We start from the raw sequence: 21,427 nt of genomic DNA, 5'->3' as shown, positions 1-21,427 counted from the left end.
ACGTACTGTATGCATTAAGTTAAAGGGAAGGTTTTAAAAGTCTACATGTTGTAACCTATCATATTTTTTTTGTTTAAAATTTACATTTACGTACGTAAAACAATCTCTCTCTCTCTCTCTCTCTCTCTCTCTCTCTCTCTCTCTCTCTCTCTCTCTCTCTCTCTCTCAAATTGTTTTCCTGCTTTGCTACGTACAAGTACTGTATAATTTATATTTGTAAGGTAACATATTTTGTAAATGCTTTTACTGTAAATACTGTATGTACTGTATCATTATTTATCACTATCATCATGCGCGTTAAATGCCTTGTTTGTTCTGAGCGTGGTTGTTTACTGAGCGTACACGCCGTCGTTTCAGGCGGCGTCATAAAGAAAAAGATTTCATTTGGAAGTCCTAAGAAAAATACGTAAACTAAAACATTGGTAATAAAAAAATCAACATACAGTACTGTATAATCAATATAATCGATGCAAAAACTAACCTATACATATATGTGTACACTAAATGAGTTTGTTTTTTCATTATGATCAGAGATGAACGTAAACAAAACATTGGTTGCCATTTTTTATCGTGCTTTTTAGGTGTTTAGGAAACGCATGATATAAAATCGCCTTTAATATTTGTGCCTGTTTTAGTTTAGGGTGCTGTAGTACATGCATTAAGTGTTCTGTACATTAAAGGGTGGTTTGTTAACAGTACTACGTACAAGGGAAGGTTTTAAAAGTCCGAATATACATGTTAAATAAATAGGTAAATATGATGTCACTACTTCGCGGATTTTCACCTATCGCGCCCGCGTCTGGAACCTATCTACCGCGATAAACGAGGGTTCACTGTATGTCTACATGAGAAGTAACAGTCTGCTGCATGCGTCCCGAAAGCCGTGAGTCTGCCGCATGCCGTGAGGAAGCGTCAGTATCGCGTCCAGTCAGTGCCGCATAAGAGGCAACTGCTTGTCTATTATGACGTGGGGACAAAACCTGACTGCATGCGTCCAGTATATGTCCAGACTGACGCATGCGTCCAGGTTGCCATGAGCTTTCAGACTGCTCAGATTGCCATGAGCTGTCAGTGGCGCATAAGAGGCAACTGCTTGTCTATTATGACGTGGGGACAAAACCTGACTGCATGCGTCCAGTATATGTCCAGACTGACGCATGCGTCCAGGTTGCCATGAGCTTTCAGACTGCTCAGATTGCCATGAGCTGTCAGCGTGTAGCATACGTCCCGCATGAGCGGTAGTTGCGCGTCCCGCAGAACGCGAAGGTGAGACAACTACTTGACTATCTTGCTGAATGAACAAATTTTGACTGTCTGCGTCCAGAATGCTGTGAGGGAGAGACCAGACTGCCGCATGCGTCCGCCTTGACGCTTGCCACAACGCGAGCTGATCGCTGCGAGAAACCGTTGCTGAGTATCGGAGAACTACGCTGTCCAATGATATCGGAAGACCGTTTTCTTGGTCTATTGCTGTCCTTAGATTCTATTAAGTGCAATTTTTCTGCCCGAGAATCGTATGCGTCAAACAAAGACGAAATAGACCTCTTTAATTCAGCCAAATCAGATACATGATGAGCGCTGTGTGCGCCAACTGAACGATGTACTGATCGCTAAGAGGTATCATCAACTCTCGATACTTCTAGCGCGCCTTGTGCGCGATCTGAATCGTGTATCGATCGTTGTGAGGGATCGTCAACAGTATTAGGGTGGTCACCAGGGGAAAGACCTTGTGACATTTCCCAATCTGGGGGAAAGGAAGGAGCGTGTACTGACGTAAACTGAGCACCTTCTTCCTCCGACGGACTATGCGTCTTAAGTAATTGTTTCGGTGCTGACACGTCGTCTTCGTCCAAAAGGAACACCTCCGGCGAACACCAGTCACTGCAGGAAGGTTTATTAGGAGACATACGTCTCTTGAGTGGTCTTGAACGTAGTGGTTGGCGCCAACCACGTCCCGGTTTTGCGTCATCCGACGAAGACGCATACATTTTAACCTCGCCTTTCCTGTGGCGAGGGGGAGCGATCTGGGGATCGTCACCATGATCGCTCGAGGGGACGTCCATTCGCTGATCAAGGTCTGACATATCCTTTGGCCTTTCGACATTCCTTCTCCCAGGGGTTGGGGAGCATGAAAGAGGTCCTGGGCTGGGATTATGACGGACACAAACGGCCGCACCCTCCACTTCACTATCACCATTTACTATTTTGCTTTGCAAACCACGCACTGCTCTCCACATAACCTCTTTTTCTGTAGTTAGGGAACGAACCTGCATGCCAAAAGGCTGAAATAGCAGCCATCACATCCTTCAAGGAAGGTTCACTTACCTCTGACACCATATTGGGGTCTGGGACTACTGCAATAGGAATAGGAATATTAGAATGAACATTGGAAGGAATATCACCATCAGAAGATCTATTAGAAAGTATACTAGTTACTCTAGACCTTCTAATTCTATCTCTTTCCAGTCGCTTAATATAGCGCTCAAAAACATTCCCATCAGAATCAGACAAAGACTTGCATTCATTACATCTGTTACTATACGAACAAACCTGACCTCTGCAACCACTGCATATTGAATGTGGATCAACCGCAACCTTAGGAATAGGTGTCTTGCATCCTCCAGCACACTTTCTTACAGAGTCAGCCATTTTGTAAACAGAAAAAACAGTCCAGGTCAAAATCCAACAGAGTCTATTTAAATCGATAGTGAAAAGTCAAAAGTATATCCAAAAACAAGCAGCGAAAGTCGTTAACAATAATCACACAAAAGGTACTTCACCAAATTGTAGAAAAAGTTCATTAGCAGCGAATAGAATTTCCGAGGTGTTGACTCGATTAACGACAGAGAATTTCTGAAGAATGTTGGGAATGGTTCTGTTAGCCTAGGTGAGATGGCACTCATGTATGACCACCAACTGTCATGGCGGCGATCGCCACGAATTTGAGTTTTCTGTCGTGCCGTGTTGAAACGCGAGATTTAAGCTATATATATGTAACTACCAGGGAAGTTACATATTTAAAAACACGCTTTCCTTGCCCCTGAGGAAGAAAGATTGCACTTATCTTCTTCATGAGCTACGGAAATTTATCCAATTAGCAGGCAGGCCACTCCCTACACTCTGCTCAGGGCAAACTCTGCTCAAAAGGATGCACTCTACTCGAAGGACACAGTGTGTGCAGGTCGGTATTCAGCGGTGACTTGAAGGTACCACACGCAGCACCCTCGCGCCCAGGACAGGTCGGCATGGAGGCGATCCGAAGAAATCATGCAGACCGAAAAGAAAACGTAATTAAAGATGTCCTATGACAGCCTTGGGAGGAGAGCAAGGAGACGTCCTCTCTCTACCGAGCCAAAAGAAAAAGTGACGTACCTCACAGCTGTGAGAGTATATATAGAGGTGGCTGGGTACACCCCAGCCATCCCCAGCCAACTCACCCGCTAAAGCAGTTAGGCAGGGTTGCCACCTCACACTTAAATTCTAATGGCTACCTTCCAGCTTTGCCAAACGATAATCCAAATAAACAACGGAAGGTGTGTTAGTATAGAAACAAACAAAAGATTAGTTGGTAATACCAAGTCAACAATGGTGAGGGGAAGAGCGGCAACGCCCATTCTCCACCCGGGCTAAAAGCAAAGTGGGTTTTTAACCCAGGTGTATGAGTAAGAGGGGTAACTACTACCCCTCAACCACCCAGCTAATTAGCGGGTGGGTGGTTAACCCTCGTTGAAAATCTAATGGCTTGTCTTTCAGCTTTGCCAAGAGTAATATCCCCTATAAATAGCATCGGTTTGTATTTACTGACAGAACAACTGTTAATTACACTCAGGATACCACTGCAATCGGCATGGAACTTTACTATGGTTTTCAAGGAAGAATAACTATAGGCAATACAGTACACTTTTCTAAAGGACAATCTATACGTGCACAACTAAATACTATACACGGACAGAGGGGCTAAATTCTTGGGCATTGGTTACACAGAGATAACAAAGGAGTTTCCATATTTCAGGCTGTGATTGGTTAACAGGAAAATCAAGACTTAAACAGAACAGTTTCTTCCAAGTAAACTTGTCCAAAGCAGGCATTTGTTGTATGAAAATTAATTGTAATACTGAAATCCAGGAAAGACAACAAAAAATAATTATAACAGGACGAGTTATCCCGTTAGAACTTGAGCAAATGGGAAATTTATATATATAGAGGAGGAAGAATGACTGAAGACATAAAAAATTAATTAATAGTATTAAGTCAAGTCCAAAAGGACAAATTCGTAGATAATTTGTATTTTTCCTATCTATACAAACCTTAGCTATTTACATGGGGTAATTACTTCGGCATAGCTGAATGAAGAGCCATTAGAATTTTAACGAGGGTTTACTACCCCACTGCTAGTTAGCGCGGGGTAGGGAGGGGTACCTTGCTACCCCCCCCCCCCCTCACACGCACTAGTGAATGCTTCACTTTGCTTAAAGGTAGGACTTATCTCAGGGGACAGGGCTGGCGGGCAAATATGTGTAAATAGCTAAGGTTTGTATAGTTAGGAAAAATACAAATTATCTACGAATTTGTCATTCGTTCCGTAACTGAAATACAAACCACGCTATTTACATGGGGTGACTCAACCCTTAGGAAGGGAGGTAAGTCCCTGCCATACTGGCTTTGGCTTTGCCCAGGGACTCCATATTCGAGTGTGTAAGTACTCGGGAAATAAGGAGTCCCTGCGCCTCGCTAGCATGCTGTGAAACTGCTGCGGCCTACATAAGCTGTGTGCGAAGGTGAGGAAGTGACACGTCCTAGGAAGTTGACCTGGAGTTCTTCAGATGGAAATCTAGGCTAGGACTCCCCCAATACCACCTCGTCAGGGTATGGGGACATGACAGTATTACACTTAATACTAGGAACACAAGGGAGCATAGTTTACCTGCAGTGGTTTGAGGTCAGCTGTGCGGAAAACCCAGGATGATGCTTTCTCCAAGGGAGGAGAGGATGAAGAAAAGAATAAGGGCCAGACAGATCTTTTCATTCACGCAGACTAAAACTGGGTAACAATGCCCTCAACCTTCTGCTACTTGTCCATTAAGGAGCCTGAGGTTAGACCAGCTGTTGTGCAGCCACCACAGGGCCGATAGAGAATGTATCGAGCCTCCTGTGTGTCACGTCTGGCAGGAAGTGGGCCGTGAAGGTGGTCTGACGCTTCCACACCCCAGCTTGCAGGACCTGCGTCACTGAATAATTTTTCTTGAAAGCCAGAGACGTAGCTATGCCCCTGACATCATGCACTCTAGGGCGACGTGACGGAGAAGGGTCAGGATTCAAGGCCAGGTGTATTACCTTGCCGAGATAGTATTCCTGGTGACCCTCTTCGTTTTCCCAGTGCTCACGAACAAGGCTTGCACCTGGGGACGAACTGCAGCTCTTCTTTAAAGATACAACCTCAGACTCCTTACTGGGCACAGTAGGAGATGGTCTGGGTCATCTGTTACAGAACAAAGACTCGAAACCTGGAAAGAGTCGAACCTAGGGTCCGGCACTCCCGGATTCTGAGTCTTGGCAACAAACTCAGGAACAAATCTGAACGTTACCTCCCCCATCCCCTTGAATGAGCGATGTTGTACGAGAGACCATGCAATTCGCTGACTCGCTTGGCCGAGGCCAACTCTAGCAGGAACACCGTCTTCCAGCTAAGGTGGCGATCTGAAGCCCGGCGTAATGGTTCATAGGGAGGTCTCTTCAGAGACCTGAGAACTCGAACCACGTTCCATGGAGGAGGTCTCACTTCCGACTGAGGGCAGGTAAGTTCATAACTTCGTATGAGAAGGGAAAGTTCCAGCGAGGAAGAAATGTCCACTCCTTTAAGCCTGAAGGCAAGACTTAAGGCTGAGCAATAGCCTTTCACTGCCGAGACTGAAAGGCACATTTCCTACCGCAAATACACGAGGAACTCCGCTATTGCTGGAATAGTGGCATCGAGTGGAGATACCCCTTCCACGACACTAACCACAGAAGACTCGCCACTTCGCCTGGTAGACCCCTGCGGATAACTTGCGCAGGTGTCCAGACATCCTATTCACAACTTGTTGCGAAAATCCTCTCTCAGTGAGGAGATGCTGGATAGTCTCCAGGCGTGAAGTCGAAGCGAAGCTACGGCTTTGTGGAAGATGTTGGCGTGTGGTTGTTTGAGTAGCTCGTGACGTGGAGGGAGTTCTCTCGGAACCTCCGTGAGGAGTTGCAGAAGGTTCGGGAACCATTCTGCGTAAGGCCATAGCGGAGCTATCAGGGTCATCGATAGATTGACCGATATTCCGATCTTGTTGAGCACCCTCCTCATCAGACAGAACGGGGGAAAGGCGTACAAATCAATGTTGTCCCACCGTTGTTGGAAGGCATCCTGCCAGAGAGCCTTGGGGTCCGGGACTGGGGAGCAGTACAGCGGGAGCTTGAAGTTCAACGCTGTAGCGAACAGATCCACCATTGGGGAACCCCACAAAGTCAGGACTTTGTTGGCTACTTGAGGATCCAAAGACCACTCGATACTCACTATCTGCGTCGCTCTGCTCAGACTGTCAGCGAGCACATTCCTTCTGCCTGGAATGAAGCGAGCCGCTAGTGTGATCGAGTGGACTTCGGACCATCTCAGAATCTCTACTGCAAGATGGGATAGCTGTTCTGAAAAGGTGCCTCCCTGCTTGTTGATATAAGCCACCACTGTGGCGTTGTCACTCATCACAACCACAGAGTGGCCCGCCAGGACTTGGTGGAACTTCTAAAGTGCCAGGAACACGGCCTTCATTTCTAGCAGGTTTATGTGAAGGTACTTTTCTGATTCTGACCACAGGCCTGAGGTCCTGTGGTTCAGAACGTGGGCCCCCCACCCTTTCTTTGTTTCTTTGATGCGTCCGAGAACAACATCAAATCCGGGGGAAGGACGAGAAGATCCACTCCCTTTCGTAGGTTCTCTTCTGCCACCCACCACTGGAGGTCTGTCTGTTCTGCATAACTCACATGGACCAAAGTGTCCGGGGAATCGTGTCCTTGATTCCACCGGGACTTGAGTCGCCACTGGAGAGATCTCATTCTGAGGCGACCGTTGGGAACGAGACGGGCCAGGGAGGAAAGGCGGCCGAGGAGACGTAACCACGTTTGGGCTGGGAGTTCTTCTCGATTGAGGAAAGGCCTCGCGACCTTCCTCAGCCTTGCTATCCTGCCGTCTGATGGGAAGGTTTTGTGGAGATTGGTGTCTATGACCATGCCTAGGTATACCAGTTTCTGAGAGGGCTGCAGAGAGGACTTCTCGAGATTTACCATGATCCCTAGATCCTGGCAAAGTTCGAGAAGCTTGTCTCGGTGGCGAAGAAGGGTTGCCTCCGAGTCCGCTAGGATCAACCAGTCGTCCAGATAACGAACGAGACGGATGCCGATCCTGTGAGCCCACGATGATATAAGGGTGAACACTCTGGTGAACACCTGAGGGGCTGTGGAGAAACCGAAACACAGCACCTTGAACTGGTAGATCTTGTCGTCTAGGCAAAATCTTAAGTACTTCCTTGAAGACGGATGGACTGGGATCTGGAAGTACGCGTCCTTCAGGTCCAGTGTACACATGAAGTCTTGTGGTCTCACTGCAAGTTTGACCATGTCTGCTGTCTCCATAATGAACGGAGTCTGTTTGACAAACCCGTTCAGGGTTGAGAGGTCGATGACTGGTCTCCAGCCTCCAGACGCCTTCTTTACAAGAAAGAGTCGACTGTAGAAGCCTGGGGACCTGTCCACTACCTCTTGGAGAGCGTCCTTCTTTAACATGGTCTGGACTTCTGCTCGGAGGGCCTGCCCCCTTACTGATCCCATAGTAAGGGAGCTCAATGACACTGGATTCGCTGTCAGGGGAGGTAGAGAAGCTGTGAACGGGACGCGATAACCCTGACCGATTACGGAAATCGTCCGGGTATCTGCCCGAGTTGCTGCTACCTTGCCGCGCAACTTTGTAGGCATCCCCCCATTGGTGGACATGCAGGGGGACTGCCAATCCTAGCGTCTACGGCCTCGGCCGTTTCCTCAAGGGTTCTTGCCTCCCCTGGAGGACTTTTTGCTCCTTCTGCTCTTGGCAGGAAAGGGCTTAGACACCTTCGACTTTGCTGCTGTCGTCTTCTTTGTGTCCTTAGCTGGACGGGGCTGTTGGGCTGCTGGAGGTTTGTAGGGCCTCGATGTCAGGGCCCTATGGATGAGGGAATCCTGGTTGGACTTCCTCCACGTCTTAGCGGTTAGCTCCACGTCCTTAGGCTCAAACAAACTCTTACCGAGCACGGAAGTGTGTCTGAGCCTGCTAACATCCAAACTGGGGACCTTCTGGTGGAATCTCTCAGCCACTGCGTCCCGTCGTTTGAAAATCGTGTTGGCCCACATGCTCGAGACTTGGTGGGCCAGAAACTCGATGGTCCGCGTGCCTGAGAGCAAGAATGTCTCCAGTGCCTTCCTGGTGCTTTCTTTGGACAGGTCCTCAGACTGCACCAGGATGCCCAGAGACCCCAACCAGATGACAAGCCACGAAGTTGCCTGCATGGCACACTTCGCCACCTTCTCCTGGCTTAGGATCTCAGCAGCTGAATAGGACACGTGCCGGTTGGAGTCTCTCTCTAGAGGAACTCCCCCAGTGAGTTCTTCCACGGAGTGGTGAACTGGAAGACCCAAACAAGTCTCCTCAAGGATCTCAAAATACCTCCTCTGATGGACTCGAGGAGGAGGGAGGAGCTTGTTACCGGCGCTGGATCTACTGGAGGAGGCAAGCTCAGAGAGCTGGCCCTCGACCTTGTCTCTGACACTCTTCATCCCTTGTGACCAGGGCAAAGCTGCACTGGCCCTAGAGGGTTTCTGGGTGCCGTAGACTCGGTCCAAGACCGTGTCCTTACCCTCACGAGGAGGAATCTCTGGGTCTGGAATCCCATTGAGGTTCCTCATGAGGGTCAGAACTTGCCAGAATGCGTGTTCTGACTCTTGGTGCTCTCCTCCTTAAGGACTGGCAGCAAAGTCTCCTGTTCCCATTGGCTCTTCCTGGGGGGACTCGTGGACATCCTCCGAAGGTCTAACTGGCTCCTGTCTGATCCTTGCCGATGACTTGGGGATCGTCTTAAGAGTCCTTCGGTTCCCTCCTAGGAGGGATACAGGACTCGAGTAACGATGGATGCAGGCTCTTTTCCACCCCTGATCGAGAAGATTTCTCAGGAAGAGGCGGAGTTTCCCCCATTGGTGCGATGGGGGAACGGTCCGGCTCATCCGACTCTCCTGAGGATGGGTAATCCTCATCCGCAGGGGAGGGAGAAAAAGTCTGGGGGGGGAGAAGGAGCCTTGCGCAAGGATTTGCGAGGAGACAGGATAGCCCTTGGAGATGTCTCCATGGAGGGGACTCCTCTCTTCCTGTTCAGGGGGGAGGCAGCCGCCACTGATTTGTGACCCAAGTCAGAGAGCACAGGCTTCATAGCCTGCATAAGAGCTCTGACCAGGGTCCTGAACCAGGGCTGCTGGCTGACAGTCGCGCTGTCAGACACTCCCTCTGGAGGGAAGGGGATCGTTCAATCCCTTGGAGGAGTCAACAAACGAGGGTTCGCCTTAAGAGAAGCTGAAATGAGAGAGTTCTTAGACCTGTCCGGGAACCGCCCCTCCTCCGGCGAGTGCGCTGTTCTGCGCTTGCGGGGAAGGGAACGAAATGACGACCTGTCAGCCTGACGACGATCGCGCTGGAGGTCGCGCGATGAGCCCTGTCCTGGCAAAGGCGCGGGCGTGCGAGGTTGGTGGCACGGGCGCGAGGGAGCGGTGGCGCGCAGGAGATGGCGCGGGCGTGCGTAGGAGATGGCGAGGGCGTGTGGCGCGCAGGAACTGGATCGTGAGGAGGGGTTGAAGGCTGGATGCGAGGGCGCGCAGTAACCTGATGCGGTACTGTCGGGCGCGAGTGAGCAGTAGCGCGTGGGCGCGTATCTGGAAGTACTGGGCGAGGGCGCGAGCGCAGCCTCGTGATAGCACGAGGGTGGGTCTGCATGTTGGCGCGCAGGTGAGCGCTGAGCCGTCTGAGCAGGTATGTTAACTTGAGGAGAGTATGGGCGTGCTGGGCGCGCAGGTGTGCGCTGCTGCGATGGGCGCGCGATCGGATTAGGGCGCACAGGTGTGCACTGTTGAGTTGCATGGGGCGCCTTGAGAGCAACTGGAACCTGGCGCGCAACTGGAACATCGCGCACGACTGGAGGAGCGCGTACAGGATTGCGCAGTCTGGAAGGAGAGTCCAGGGGTACCTGTGAGCGCCCGTGCGCTAACTTAGGCACCTCCTGGACTGCGCGCTGAGATGTAGAAGCGCACTGGCGCGTTGGCGAGCGCGTGTGCGCTGTATCAGGAACTGCGCGCGATGGGCGTGCCTCGCGCCCAACTCCAGAAGGGCGCTGCGAGTCTAGAGGTACCTGTGAGCGCCTGTGCGCTAACCTAGGTGCCTCTTGGACTGCGCGCGATGTGGCAGGAACCGGTGGGCGCTGGGGCGCAGGTGGGCGCGTGCAGGTGAGCGCTGGCGTGCTAGATCAGGAACTGCTGGTGGGAACCGGAGCACAGTAGGTTGTGGGCGCGCAGAGGAACCCTGGCGCGTAACAGGAACAGGAGCGCGCAGGTGAGCGCTGTGGCGCTAAGTCTGGAACGGCAGCAGCAGCATGAGGGCGCGCAGGTTTAACCTGGCGCTTAAGGGTATGAGGCGCAGTTTTGCGCTCAAGTCCCTTATGCCCCGAAGGGACGACCTTCCTCGGAAGGAGATCGCGAACGATCTCCGGAGAGGTTTAAGGTGGTAGGTGGCAGGATCGGCGTACGGCGAGTCGTCTCCTCCGCAGAGGACTGTGGGGACGACAAGCCGAAGAGGCGCCTCCTAACTCCCTTGTGAGGAGAAGGAAGACCTCTACGGCAAAGGGGAGGACGAGCCTTCCGCCTTATACGCCCACGAGGGGCCGTGGGGTCAGCGAGCTGACCATCGTAGGGCCTCTGAAGAGGAGTCTCTAAGTGAACTCCCCCGAGGGGGAGAATTACCGGCAGGAGAGACCGTAGGACTTAGTTCCTCCCTCGAAAGATGTTCGGACGGGGAAACTAAGCCTTCAGCTACCTCAGCAACATGAACAGGGGTTTGACTAGACCCACCAGATGTTTCCGTCACAACAACGTCAACGACAGACAGAGGATCTATCCCTGCTGTAGTTGGCGATTGTTTGACAGCTGCACCAAGTTTGATCATGTCAAACAGGGTTTCCCTGGAGGGCGAACCCTGCAGCCCCAAAGAAGCCCAAAGCTGTAATAAATCATTGTTATTTACAGACAAATCAATATTTAAATCCTCCTCCGGGGGAGGAGGGGCAGCTGCCTCGCTATGGGAGGCAACTACCTCTCCCGCACCCCGGGATCGGTCAACAGCAATACGGTCTACGCTGCCACTCGCCAGCCTCTCGGAAGAGACCGCTCAAGGGGGAGCTTCGGAGGAGGAAAGGGCTACGGAAGAAGAAGTCTTGGAATTTTCTCTCTTCAAAGAAGCCTCTGAAGGAGAAATATCCCTTTTAGACTTTTTCTTCCGGCGCCGGGCAAACCTCTCCCACTGGGAGGTAGACCACGCCCTACATTCAACACATACGTTACCACTATCACACCATTGGCCCCTACAATGAGGACACAAGGTGTGGGGATCAGTGTCGACCGCCGACATAAAAGTCCCACAAGGGCGGCCAGGGAGTCCAGGACAAGTACGCATATTCAGTAATAGAGGCCAACTTCAAACACACTGTGAGGAAGAAAAAGCAAAAACAGATTAATGGCAGTCAAAGCGAGGGAGAGAGCAGACAGGTCTGTTCTCCGCCCGAGCCAAAAGTAAAGTGAAGCATTCACTAGTGTGTGTGAGGGGGGAGGGGAGGTAGCAAGCTACTCCACCCTACCCCCGGCTAACTAGCGGTGGGGTAGTAAACCCTTGTTAAAATTCTAATGGCTCGTCATTCAGCTACGCCGAAGTAATTACCCCATGTAAATAGCGTGGTTTGTATTTCAGTTACGGAACAAATAAGTATTATTAGTATAAGAATATGAAATGATGTTTTTAAATACAGTATGTAACTTCCCTGGTAGTTACATATATACTGTATAGCTTAAATCCTGCGTTTCGTCGCGCGCACGGCAGAAATTCAAATTTCGCGGCAATCGCCGCCATGACGGTAGGTGGTCATACATGAGCGCCACCTCTCATAAGTTACCAGAACCATTCCCAACATTCTTCAGAAATTCCCTGCCATTGATCGAGTCAACTCATTTTGCTGATATTAATTTATTCTACAATTTGGTGAAGTACCTTTTGTCTGATTATTGTTAATGGCTTTCGCTGCTTCTTTTTGGATATTCTTTTGACTTTTCACTACAGCTTAGATAGACTTTGTTGGATTTTGACCTGGACTTGTTTTTCTGATTACAAAATGGCTGACTCTATAAGAATGTGTGTTAGAGGATGCAAGACTCGTATGCCCAAGGCCTCTGTTGATCCTCACTCAATATGTAATGGTTGCAGAGGTCAGGTATGTACTTTTAGTTACAGATGTGTTGAATGTCGGTCTTTGTCTGATTTAGAGTGGAATGAGTTTGATCGCTATGTTAAGCGACTAGAGAAGGATAGACTTAGAAGAGCTAGATCGACCAGTGCTCTTTCAAATAGATCTTCTGATAGTAATATTCCTTCTAATGTACATCATTCTTAATATTCCTATTCCTGATCCTAAGGTAGTAGTTCCAGACCCCGCTATGGTGTCGGAGGTAAGTGAACCTTCTTTAAAGGATGTGATGGCTGCTATTTCCGCCTTAGGTGCACAGGTTCGTTCCCTGACTTCGGAAAAAGAAGTTATATGGGAGAAGGAATGTCGAAAGGCGAAAGAATATGTCAGACCTTGATCAGCGAACATCCGTCCCCTCGAGCAATCCTGTTGACGATCCCCAGGTCGCTTCCCCCTCGCCGCTGGAAAGGCGAGGAAAGAAAGTGTGCGTCCTCGTCGGATAACGTAAAACCGTGATGTGGTAAGCGCCAACCACTGCGTTCAAGGCCTCTCAAGAGACATATGTCTTCTGCTAAACCATCCCGCAGTAACTGGACCTTGCCGGAAGCTTTTCATTCTGTAGAAGACGACGTGCCAGCGCCAAAACAATCGCGTAAGGCACATAGTTCGTCGGAGGAAGCGGGTGTTCAGTTTACTTCTGTACACGCTTCTCCCTCTCCCCCAGATTGGGAAATGTCGCAAGGACTTTCCCATGATGGTCACTCGACAACGTTTGACGATCCCTTGCAGTGATCGGTATACGGTTCAGCTAGCGATAAGAACCGTGACGCTCCCTCGCAGCAGTCTGGAAGAGCGAAAGACGCGCCGCAAGTGAAAGATCTGTCTGAGCTGAAGATGTCGATTTCGTCCCTGTTTGACGCATACAATTCTCGAACAGAGGAGTCTCGTTTAAAAGAACCGAAAGACATCAACAGGCCAAGGAAAGGAGCTGTCGCTAACCAAGGCGTTATCGGACAGCGAATTTCTCCTGCGCTCAGCAATACTCCCTCGCAGCGTTCGGGACGCGTTACAGGAAGCGACAAGGTTCTGGTTGCTCCCTCGCGGCATACTGGACGCATAAAGCACACTGGACGCATGCAGCACGCTGGAAGCTCACGGCAAACTGGACGCATGCAATGAGGATTTGTCCCCACAGCATGATAGACAAGTAGTTGTCTCTCCTTCGCGACATGCTGGACGCGCTACTAACGCTTCCTCGCGTCATGCTGTAAACATGACAAATTCGGAGATAATTTGTATTTTTCCTAACCATACAAACCTTAGCTATTTACATAGGGTTTACTTTCGGCGCAGCTGAAAATGACGAGCTATTAGAATTTAACGAGGGTTAACTACCCCTGCGCTAATTAGCAAGCGGGTAGGGGAAGGGGTAGCTTGCTAATCCTCCCCCCCCCCACACCGGTGAATTGTCTCACTTCACTTAGAGGTAGGACTTGTCTTGGGGGACAGGGCTGGCGGGCAAATATGTGTAAATAGCTAAGGTTTGTATGGTTAGGAAAAATACAAATTATCTCCGAATTTGTCATTTGTTCCGTAACCGAAATACAAACCACGCTATCTACATAGGGTGACTTACCCCTTAGGAAGGGTGGAAAGTCCCCAGCCTTACTGCCTTTGGCTTTACCCGGGGACTCGGAATCTGAGTGAGTAGCACTCGAGAAAAAGAGTCCCTGGGAGCAAGGAACGTGCGGCCTACATAAGCTTGTGTGTGGAGGAATAGAGTGTGACTCATCCTAGGAAGTTGACCTGGTGTCCTTTAGATGGAATTCTAGGCTAGGACGTTCCCAATACCACCTCGTCAAGGTATGGGGGACGCGACAGTATTAACTTAATACTAGGAACACAAGGGAGCATGGTTTACCTGCAGAGGTTGAGGTCAGCTATGCAGAGACCAGGATGCTGCTTTCCCCAAGAGAGGGGAGGATGAACAAAGAAGTAAGGGCCAGACATACTCTTTCATTCACGCAGACTGAGACCGGGTAACAATGCCCTTAACCTTCTGCTACCTGTCCAATAAGGAGCCTGAGGTTAAACCAGCTGTTGTGCAGCCACCACGGGGCCGATAGAAAGAGTATCGAGGCTCCTGTGGGTCACGTCCTGCAGGTAGTGGGCTGTGAAGGTCGTTTGACGCTTCCAGACCCCAGCTTGTAGCACCTGCATCACAGAGAAGTTTCTCTTAAAGGCCAGGGACGTAGCGATGCCCCTGACGTCGTGTGCCCTAGGGCGACGTGACGAAGGAGGGTCAGGATTTAAGGCGTGATGGATAACCCTTCGAATCCGAGCCGAGATGGTGTTCTTGGTGACCCTCCTCTTAGTCCTTCCCGTGCTTACGAACAACGCCTGCACGCAGGGATGAACTGCAGCTGTTCTCTTAAAGTAACGCCTCAGACTCCTCACTGGGCATAATAGCAGATGGTCTGGGTCACTTGTTACGGAACAGAGACTCGTGACCCTGAAGGAGTCGAACCGTGGGTCCGGCACTCCAGGGTTCTGAGTCTTGGCAACAAACTCAGGGAAGAACCTGAACGTTACCTCCCCCCATCCCCTTGAATGGGCGATGTCGTATGAGAGACCATGAAGTTCACTGACTCGCTTGGCAGAGGCCAACGCGAGTAGGAAAGCCGTCTTCCAAGTCAGGTGGCGATCACAGGCCTGGCGTAATAGTTCGAAGGGAGGTCTCTTCAGAGCCCTGAAAACCCGAACCACGTTCCATGGAGGAGGTCTCACTTCCGACTGAGGGCAGGTAAGCTCATAGCTACGTATGAGTAAAGAGAGTTCTAGCGAGGAAGAAATGTCCACGCCTTTCAGCCTAAAGGCCAGGCTTAAGGCTGAGCGATAGCCTTTCATCGCTGAGACCGAAAGGCGCATTTCCTCCCGCAAATATACGAGGAACTCCACTATTGCTGGAATAGTGGCATCGAGTGGAGAGATACCCCTCCCACGACACCAACCACAGAAGACTCTCCACTTCGCCTGGTAGACTCCTGCAGAGGACTTCCGCAGGTGTCGAGACATTCTTTCCGCAACCTGCTGCGAAAAGCCTCTCTCCGTGAGGAGACGCTGGATAGTCTCCAGGCGTGAAGCCGAAGCGAAGCTACGGCCTTGTGGAAGATGTTGCAATGTGGTTGTCTGAGTAGCTCGTGTCATGGGGGAAGTTCTCTCGGAGGTTCCGTTAGGAGTTGCAGAAGGTCCGGGAACCATTCCGCGTGATGCCATAGCGAAGCTATTAAGGTCATAGACAGGTTGACCGATAGTCTGGTCCTGTTGAGCACCCTTCTCATCAGACAAAACGGTGGGAAGGCGTACACATCGATGTTGTCCCACCGTTGTTGGAAAGCATCTTGCCAGAGAGCCTTGGGGTCCAAGACTGGGGAGCAGTACAGAGGCAGCTTGAAATTCAAGGCCGTCGCGAACAGGTCCACTGTCGGGGAACCCCACAAAGTCAGGACTTTGTTGGCTATCTGAGGATCCAAAGACCACTCGGTACTCACTATCTGCGAAGCTCTGCTCAGACTGTCGGTGAACACATTCCTCGTGCCAGGAATGAAGCGAGCTGATAGTGTTATCGAGTGGACTTCGGACCACCTCAGAATCTCTACTGCAAGATGGGATAGCAGTTGTGAAAAGGTACCTCCCTGCTTGATGATATAAGCCACTACCGTGGTGTTGTCGCTCATCACCACCACGGAGTGGCCCGCCAGGGTCCGTTGGAACTGTTGAAGGGTCAGATATACGGCCTTCATCTCTAGCAGGTTGATAAGCAGGTACTTTTCTGATTTTGACCAAAGGCCTGAGACCCTCTGGTTCACAATGTGGGCCCCCCACCCTTCTTTTGACGCGTCCGAGAACAGTGTCAAATCCAGGGGAAGGACGAGAAGATCCACTCCCTTTCGTAGGTTTTCGTCGATCAGCCACCACCGCAGGTCCGCCTGTTCCGTGGGTCCTATAGGGACCAGAGTCCGGGGAATCGGTGCCCTGACTCCACCGGGACTTGAGCCGCCATTGCAGGGATCTCATCCTGAGACGGCCGTTCGGGATCAGACGGGCCAGGGAGGCTAGGTGACCTAAAATACGTAACCATGATTAGGCTGGAAGCTCTTCCCACCTGAGGAAGGGCTCTGCCACCCTCCTCAGCCTTGCTATCCTGTCGTCTGATGGAAAGGCTTTGTGGAGATTGGTGTCTAATAACATGCCTAGATATACCAGTCGTTGGGTCGGCTGCAGAGAGGACTTCTCGAGATTTACCATGATCCCCAGATCTTGGCAAAGTCCCAGAAGCCTGTCTCGGTGTCGAAGAAGGGTCGACTACGAGTGTGCCAGGATCAGCCAGTCGTCCAGATATCGGAGGAGACGGATGCCGTTCCTGTGCGCCCACGACGAAATCAGGGTGAACACTCTGATGAACACCCGAAGTGCTGTGGAGAGACCGAAGCACAGCACCTTGAACTGGTAGATCTTGTTGTCTATGCTGAATCTCAAGTACTTCCTGGAAGACGGATGGATTGGGATCTGGAAGTACGCGTCCTTCAGATCCAGTGTGCACATGAAGTCTTGTGGTCCCACTGCAAGTCTGACCGTGTCCGCTGTCTCCATGCTGAACGAAGTTTGTTTGACAAACTTGTTCAGAGCTGAGAGATCGATGACGGGTCTCCAGCCTCCAGACGCCTTCTTTACAAGAAAGAGTCGACTGAAGAAGCCTGGGGAGCCGTCGACGACCTCTTGGAGAGCATCCTTCTTGAGCATGGTCTCGACTTCTGCCCGAAGGGCTAGCCCCTTTGCCGATCCCATGGCATAGGAGCTTAACGACACTGGATTCGCTGTCAGGGGAGGTTGAGATGTTGTGAATGGGACGCGATATCCTTGGCCGAGCACAGAGACCGTCCAGGAATCGGCCCCATGTTGCTGCCACCTGTGCACGCAACTTTGTAGGCATCCCCCCCACAGGTGGACACGCAGGGGGAATGCCAATCCTAGCGTTTACGGCCACAGCCGCTCCCTCTAGGATTCTTGCCTCCCCTGGAGGACTTACCACCCCTCTTGTCCTTGACAGGAAAGGGCTGTGGCTTAGACACCGTCTTAGCTGCCGGAGCCTGCTTCGGTGTCCTGCGAGGCTGCTGTTGATGCTGTTGTGGAGCTGGAGGCTTGTAGGCCGAGATGTGAGGGCCCTTTGGAGGAGCGAATCCTGATTCGACTTCCTCCACCTCTCAGCTGTGCATTCTACATCCTTGGGCTCAAACAAGCTTCCTCCAAGGATGGAGGAGTGTCTGAGCCTGCAGACATCCATGGCGGGGACCTTCGGATGGAACTTCTCGGTCACCGCATCGCGTCGCTTTAAGATCGAGTTGGCCCACAGGTTGGTAACCTGGTGGGCCAGGAACTCGATGGAGCGAGTGCCCGAGAGGAGGAAGGTCTCCAGGCCCTTCCTATTGCTCTCCTTAGACAAGGGCGTAGTAAACGTAGTAAAAGGGTGAACGACCTCAAGAGAGAGAGAGAGAAAGACCGAAGTCAAACTCGATCGCAACCCATAAAATTACGCCGTGGTGGCCTAAACTGCCGAGGGCTCCACGGAGATATCGTACACTACGCACACAACTCTGAAAAGGAAACTTACTGATCCCTATACTCAAATATATATACAAATATGAAAAAATGTTTACATATATATTGAGTAAAAGAAAAGTAAGTGATTAAGTAAAGACAAAACAAACAATGGCTGCCAAGCGAGGACAAAGACAGAGACGTCTGTCCCAGTCCGAGCCAAAAGTGAAAGTGAGCTTCACCGGTGTGTGAGGGGGGGGAGGGGTAGCTAGCAACCACTCCCCTACCCCCCCTCGCTAACTAGCCCGGGGGTAATACACCCTCGTTAAATTCTAATGGCTCGCCATTTCAGCTACGCTAAAAGGTAAACCCAATGTAAATAGCGTGGTTTGTATTTCGGTTACGGAACAAATGATAATTATGCAACTGACTTTGAATGTTCCAAGGATCACCGACCCCCGAAGGGACGTGAGCCCTGATCTGAAAAGATAAAACACAATTATATTCGTAAAAATAATTGAGACAAAAAAGACGAAATAGTGACTCGGTTCTGAGAAGCTATAGTAGGCGTAGTATGGAGTAAGAGGTGAACGACCTCAAGAGAAGGGCAGGACTCCACGAAAGGCAACCATGGTGGCCTAGAAGTGCAAGGCCGTGATCACGGAAAGATCGTGGTGGCCTAAGCCGGCGAACTCTAGCAGACGTACACAATACACACCGCACAACACCGAAAGCAAAGGAAACTTACATTTTCCATACACAAAAATATATATAAACATCAGAAATGTTTAAATATATCCAGTATAAGAAAAGGTAAGTTAAAAGACAAAACAATAATGGCCGTCAAGAGAGCATAGGAGCGGAAACCTCCGATCACTATGCGAGCCAAAAGTTAAGTGGAGTATTCTCCGGTGTTTGAGGGGGAGGGGTAGCTATCTACCCCTCCCTACCCCCCCCCGCTAACTAGCGGTGGGGTAGGTAACCCTCGTTAAAACTTTATGGCTCGTCATCGGCTGCGCCGAAGTAATCACCCCATGTAAATAGCGTGGTTTGTATTCAGTTACGGAACAAATTATGATTTACCTTTACCATGGCAATATTTTCCAAGTTCAGCCAGGTCTGCACACTAGTCCTGGGTAGCTCCTGCTTAGTTTTAAAATTTTCCGATAAATAGAGCTCATGTCATCCAAGGCTATGAAGCGTTCGTTTTTACAATTTAATACTGTCCTATCAATATACATTCTTACCGCTTGGTTAAGTTTGTAGTTTGTTGGGACACATCCTTTACAGTGACATTTAATACAGCTGTACAGTAATATTTATCATGAAATGTTTGGTAGGGAATAGGTCATTATAATGCATCGGTCGCTGAAGCCATGGCCAAGTTACTTAATCATAAAATTTCCCCCAAGCATTGCTTCCTGCCTGACTAAAATAACACCAGTTGGGCATTGGTTTGTTCGCCTATCAGATAGTGGCGCCAGCTTGGAAATTTAGTGATATCCAGACTTTTGTTTTTGTTAATCCCAACATTCTACATTCTTACCACCTTGTTAAGATTGTAGTTCATTTGAACATGTCCTGGAATTATGCCGAACACTAATTTGTTATACATACAACCAAAGGTTAGGATAGGCAATATCTAGTTAAGATGTTTAGGAGGATTAAGCCAGTGTCAATCAGCCCACCCGAACTAACCTTTCTTTACCTTGAGCTTGCAAGGTTGCTTTTGTTAGCAGTGTGATTTCAAAATTTTTAACAACCCCCACCCCGTGACCCAAGATTGACCTGACTAATGACCAAGCCTCCGAGGTCGGACTTTCTAACGCTAACTGCCGTGATGGACAGATGTGTCCTGTAGTTTTTCTTTGAGCGATGTGGTTGAATTTATTACTCATATCGATCAGTTTGAGGCTTTGAGGACGATCATGTATATATGGAGATGCAAAAATCCTAAAATATTCACATAAAGGTAATCCTGAATAATTTTTTTATTGCACTTTAGTTAAGATATAATTTGGAATGCTGCCCATTGCTTTTATTGTGTGGGAGAGAGATTTATTTGTGATTCACTTTAACATAATGTAAGGATTTATTTTTTATTTCGTTTAAGTTGGTAACCTGGGAAGGGGGTCCGGGAGCTGGCCCTGACTAGGGGTTGTGACCTGGGAACTAAGAGGTTAGGTTAGGTGAGTTTGTTATATTCTGGTGCCTTTTACAAATTTTGCTAGGGGATGTGACCTAAGAAGGGAATCTGCGGCTAGGGGTTGTTACCTAGGAACTAATAGGTTAGGTTAGGTATGTTCGTTAGGTTCTGTTGCCTTTTACAAATTTTTCTAGGGGTTGTTACCTGGGAAGGGGGTCCGGGGGCTTGCCCGCAGCTAGAGATTGTTACCTGGGAACTAATAGGTTAGGTTGGTTTTTGCACACTCAAAGTCCCAGGTTTCCTACCACCTGTATATTATTGTAGTTTATTACAGGGTAATGTAACCTAGGAAAAAAAAACTACCTTTTTTAAATAGAAAAAGGTCCGTTCATTCTAAAATGACACTCGTTCCTGTCGGAAATTAAGTTTCAGAAAACTAGTTAACTAGTCAATATTTCTTTCTGGTGTGGTTCCCTAAATAAACAGGCGATTTTTTACATCTTTTACTCGATTTTCTGGGGATCCCAACAAATTACACACTAATAACATAAATGGTTGGTAAAATACATAATGCATAAATAATTACCTTTTTATACCATTAGTTATATCCACAGCCCTTATTGAAGTAATTTATTGAACTCCAAGTCCAAGTCCACAATTCCACAAAGTAACTTGGTTCAGGTTCAGGTTCTGGGGTGAGGCATAGCCTTTACAACGGCGCCTCTGTGTCTTTTAGTTTTGTGTGTTCCTTATTTTCACTAGTTTTTCTCTTTTCATCCACATTTGTTGTAGTATACTTTTCTTATTTTCAATATTCTCTTCACAAAAAAGGAATTTTCCAACTGTTTGTGCACTATCTTCTTTGTATGGTTGTTGAAGCTCAATTGTTTTTATTCTTATATCACTGAACTGTGGACAATATAATATAAAGTGGTTAGCATTTTCTTCTACATCACAGCTTGGTCCAGAGTCCAGACCAGGTTTGCCAGATTTTTCTGGCCATATTATCGTACCTTGGATTCGAAATTGTTGTTTTCTTACCCAAATTATGGTACAAATATATCAGATTCTTGAGATTAATTATCGTACATTTACCTAATACTAATACTTAATCTAGTTTTGAGAATACCAAAGGAAATTGTTC

At 49.2% G+C, this 21,427-nt stretch overlaps 1 protein-coding gene across 1 annotated transcript in view; it reads right to left on the bottom strand.

The window, feature by feature from the left end:
* Window positions 1–20,968, bottom strand: part of Nsun5 (Nop2/Sun-like domain containing protein 5) — a 214,367-nt gene extending 193,399 nt beyond the window's left edge. The window contains exon 1 of the mRNA XM_068395137.1: window positions 20,870–20,968. The gene's annotated coding sequence lies outside the window, so the exon portion shown is untranslated. The remainder of the gene's footprint in view (window positions 1–20,869) is intronic.
* Window positions 20,969–21,427: the final 459 nt, after the last annotated feature.

Source organism: Palaemon carinicauda, chromosome 20 (genome assembly GCF_036898095.1).
Source record: "Palaemon carinicauda isolate YSFRI2023 chromosome 20, ASM3689809v2, whole genome shotgun sequence".
NCBI classification, from domain to species: Eukaryota; Metazoa; Arthropoda; class Malacostraca; order Decapoda; family Palaemonidae; genus Palaemon; species Palaemon carinicauda.
This window is presented reverse-complemented; position numbering and strand designations above follow the sequence as displayed.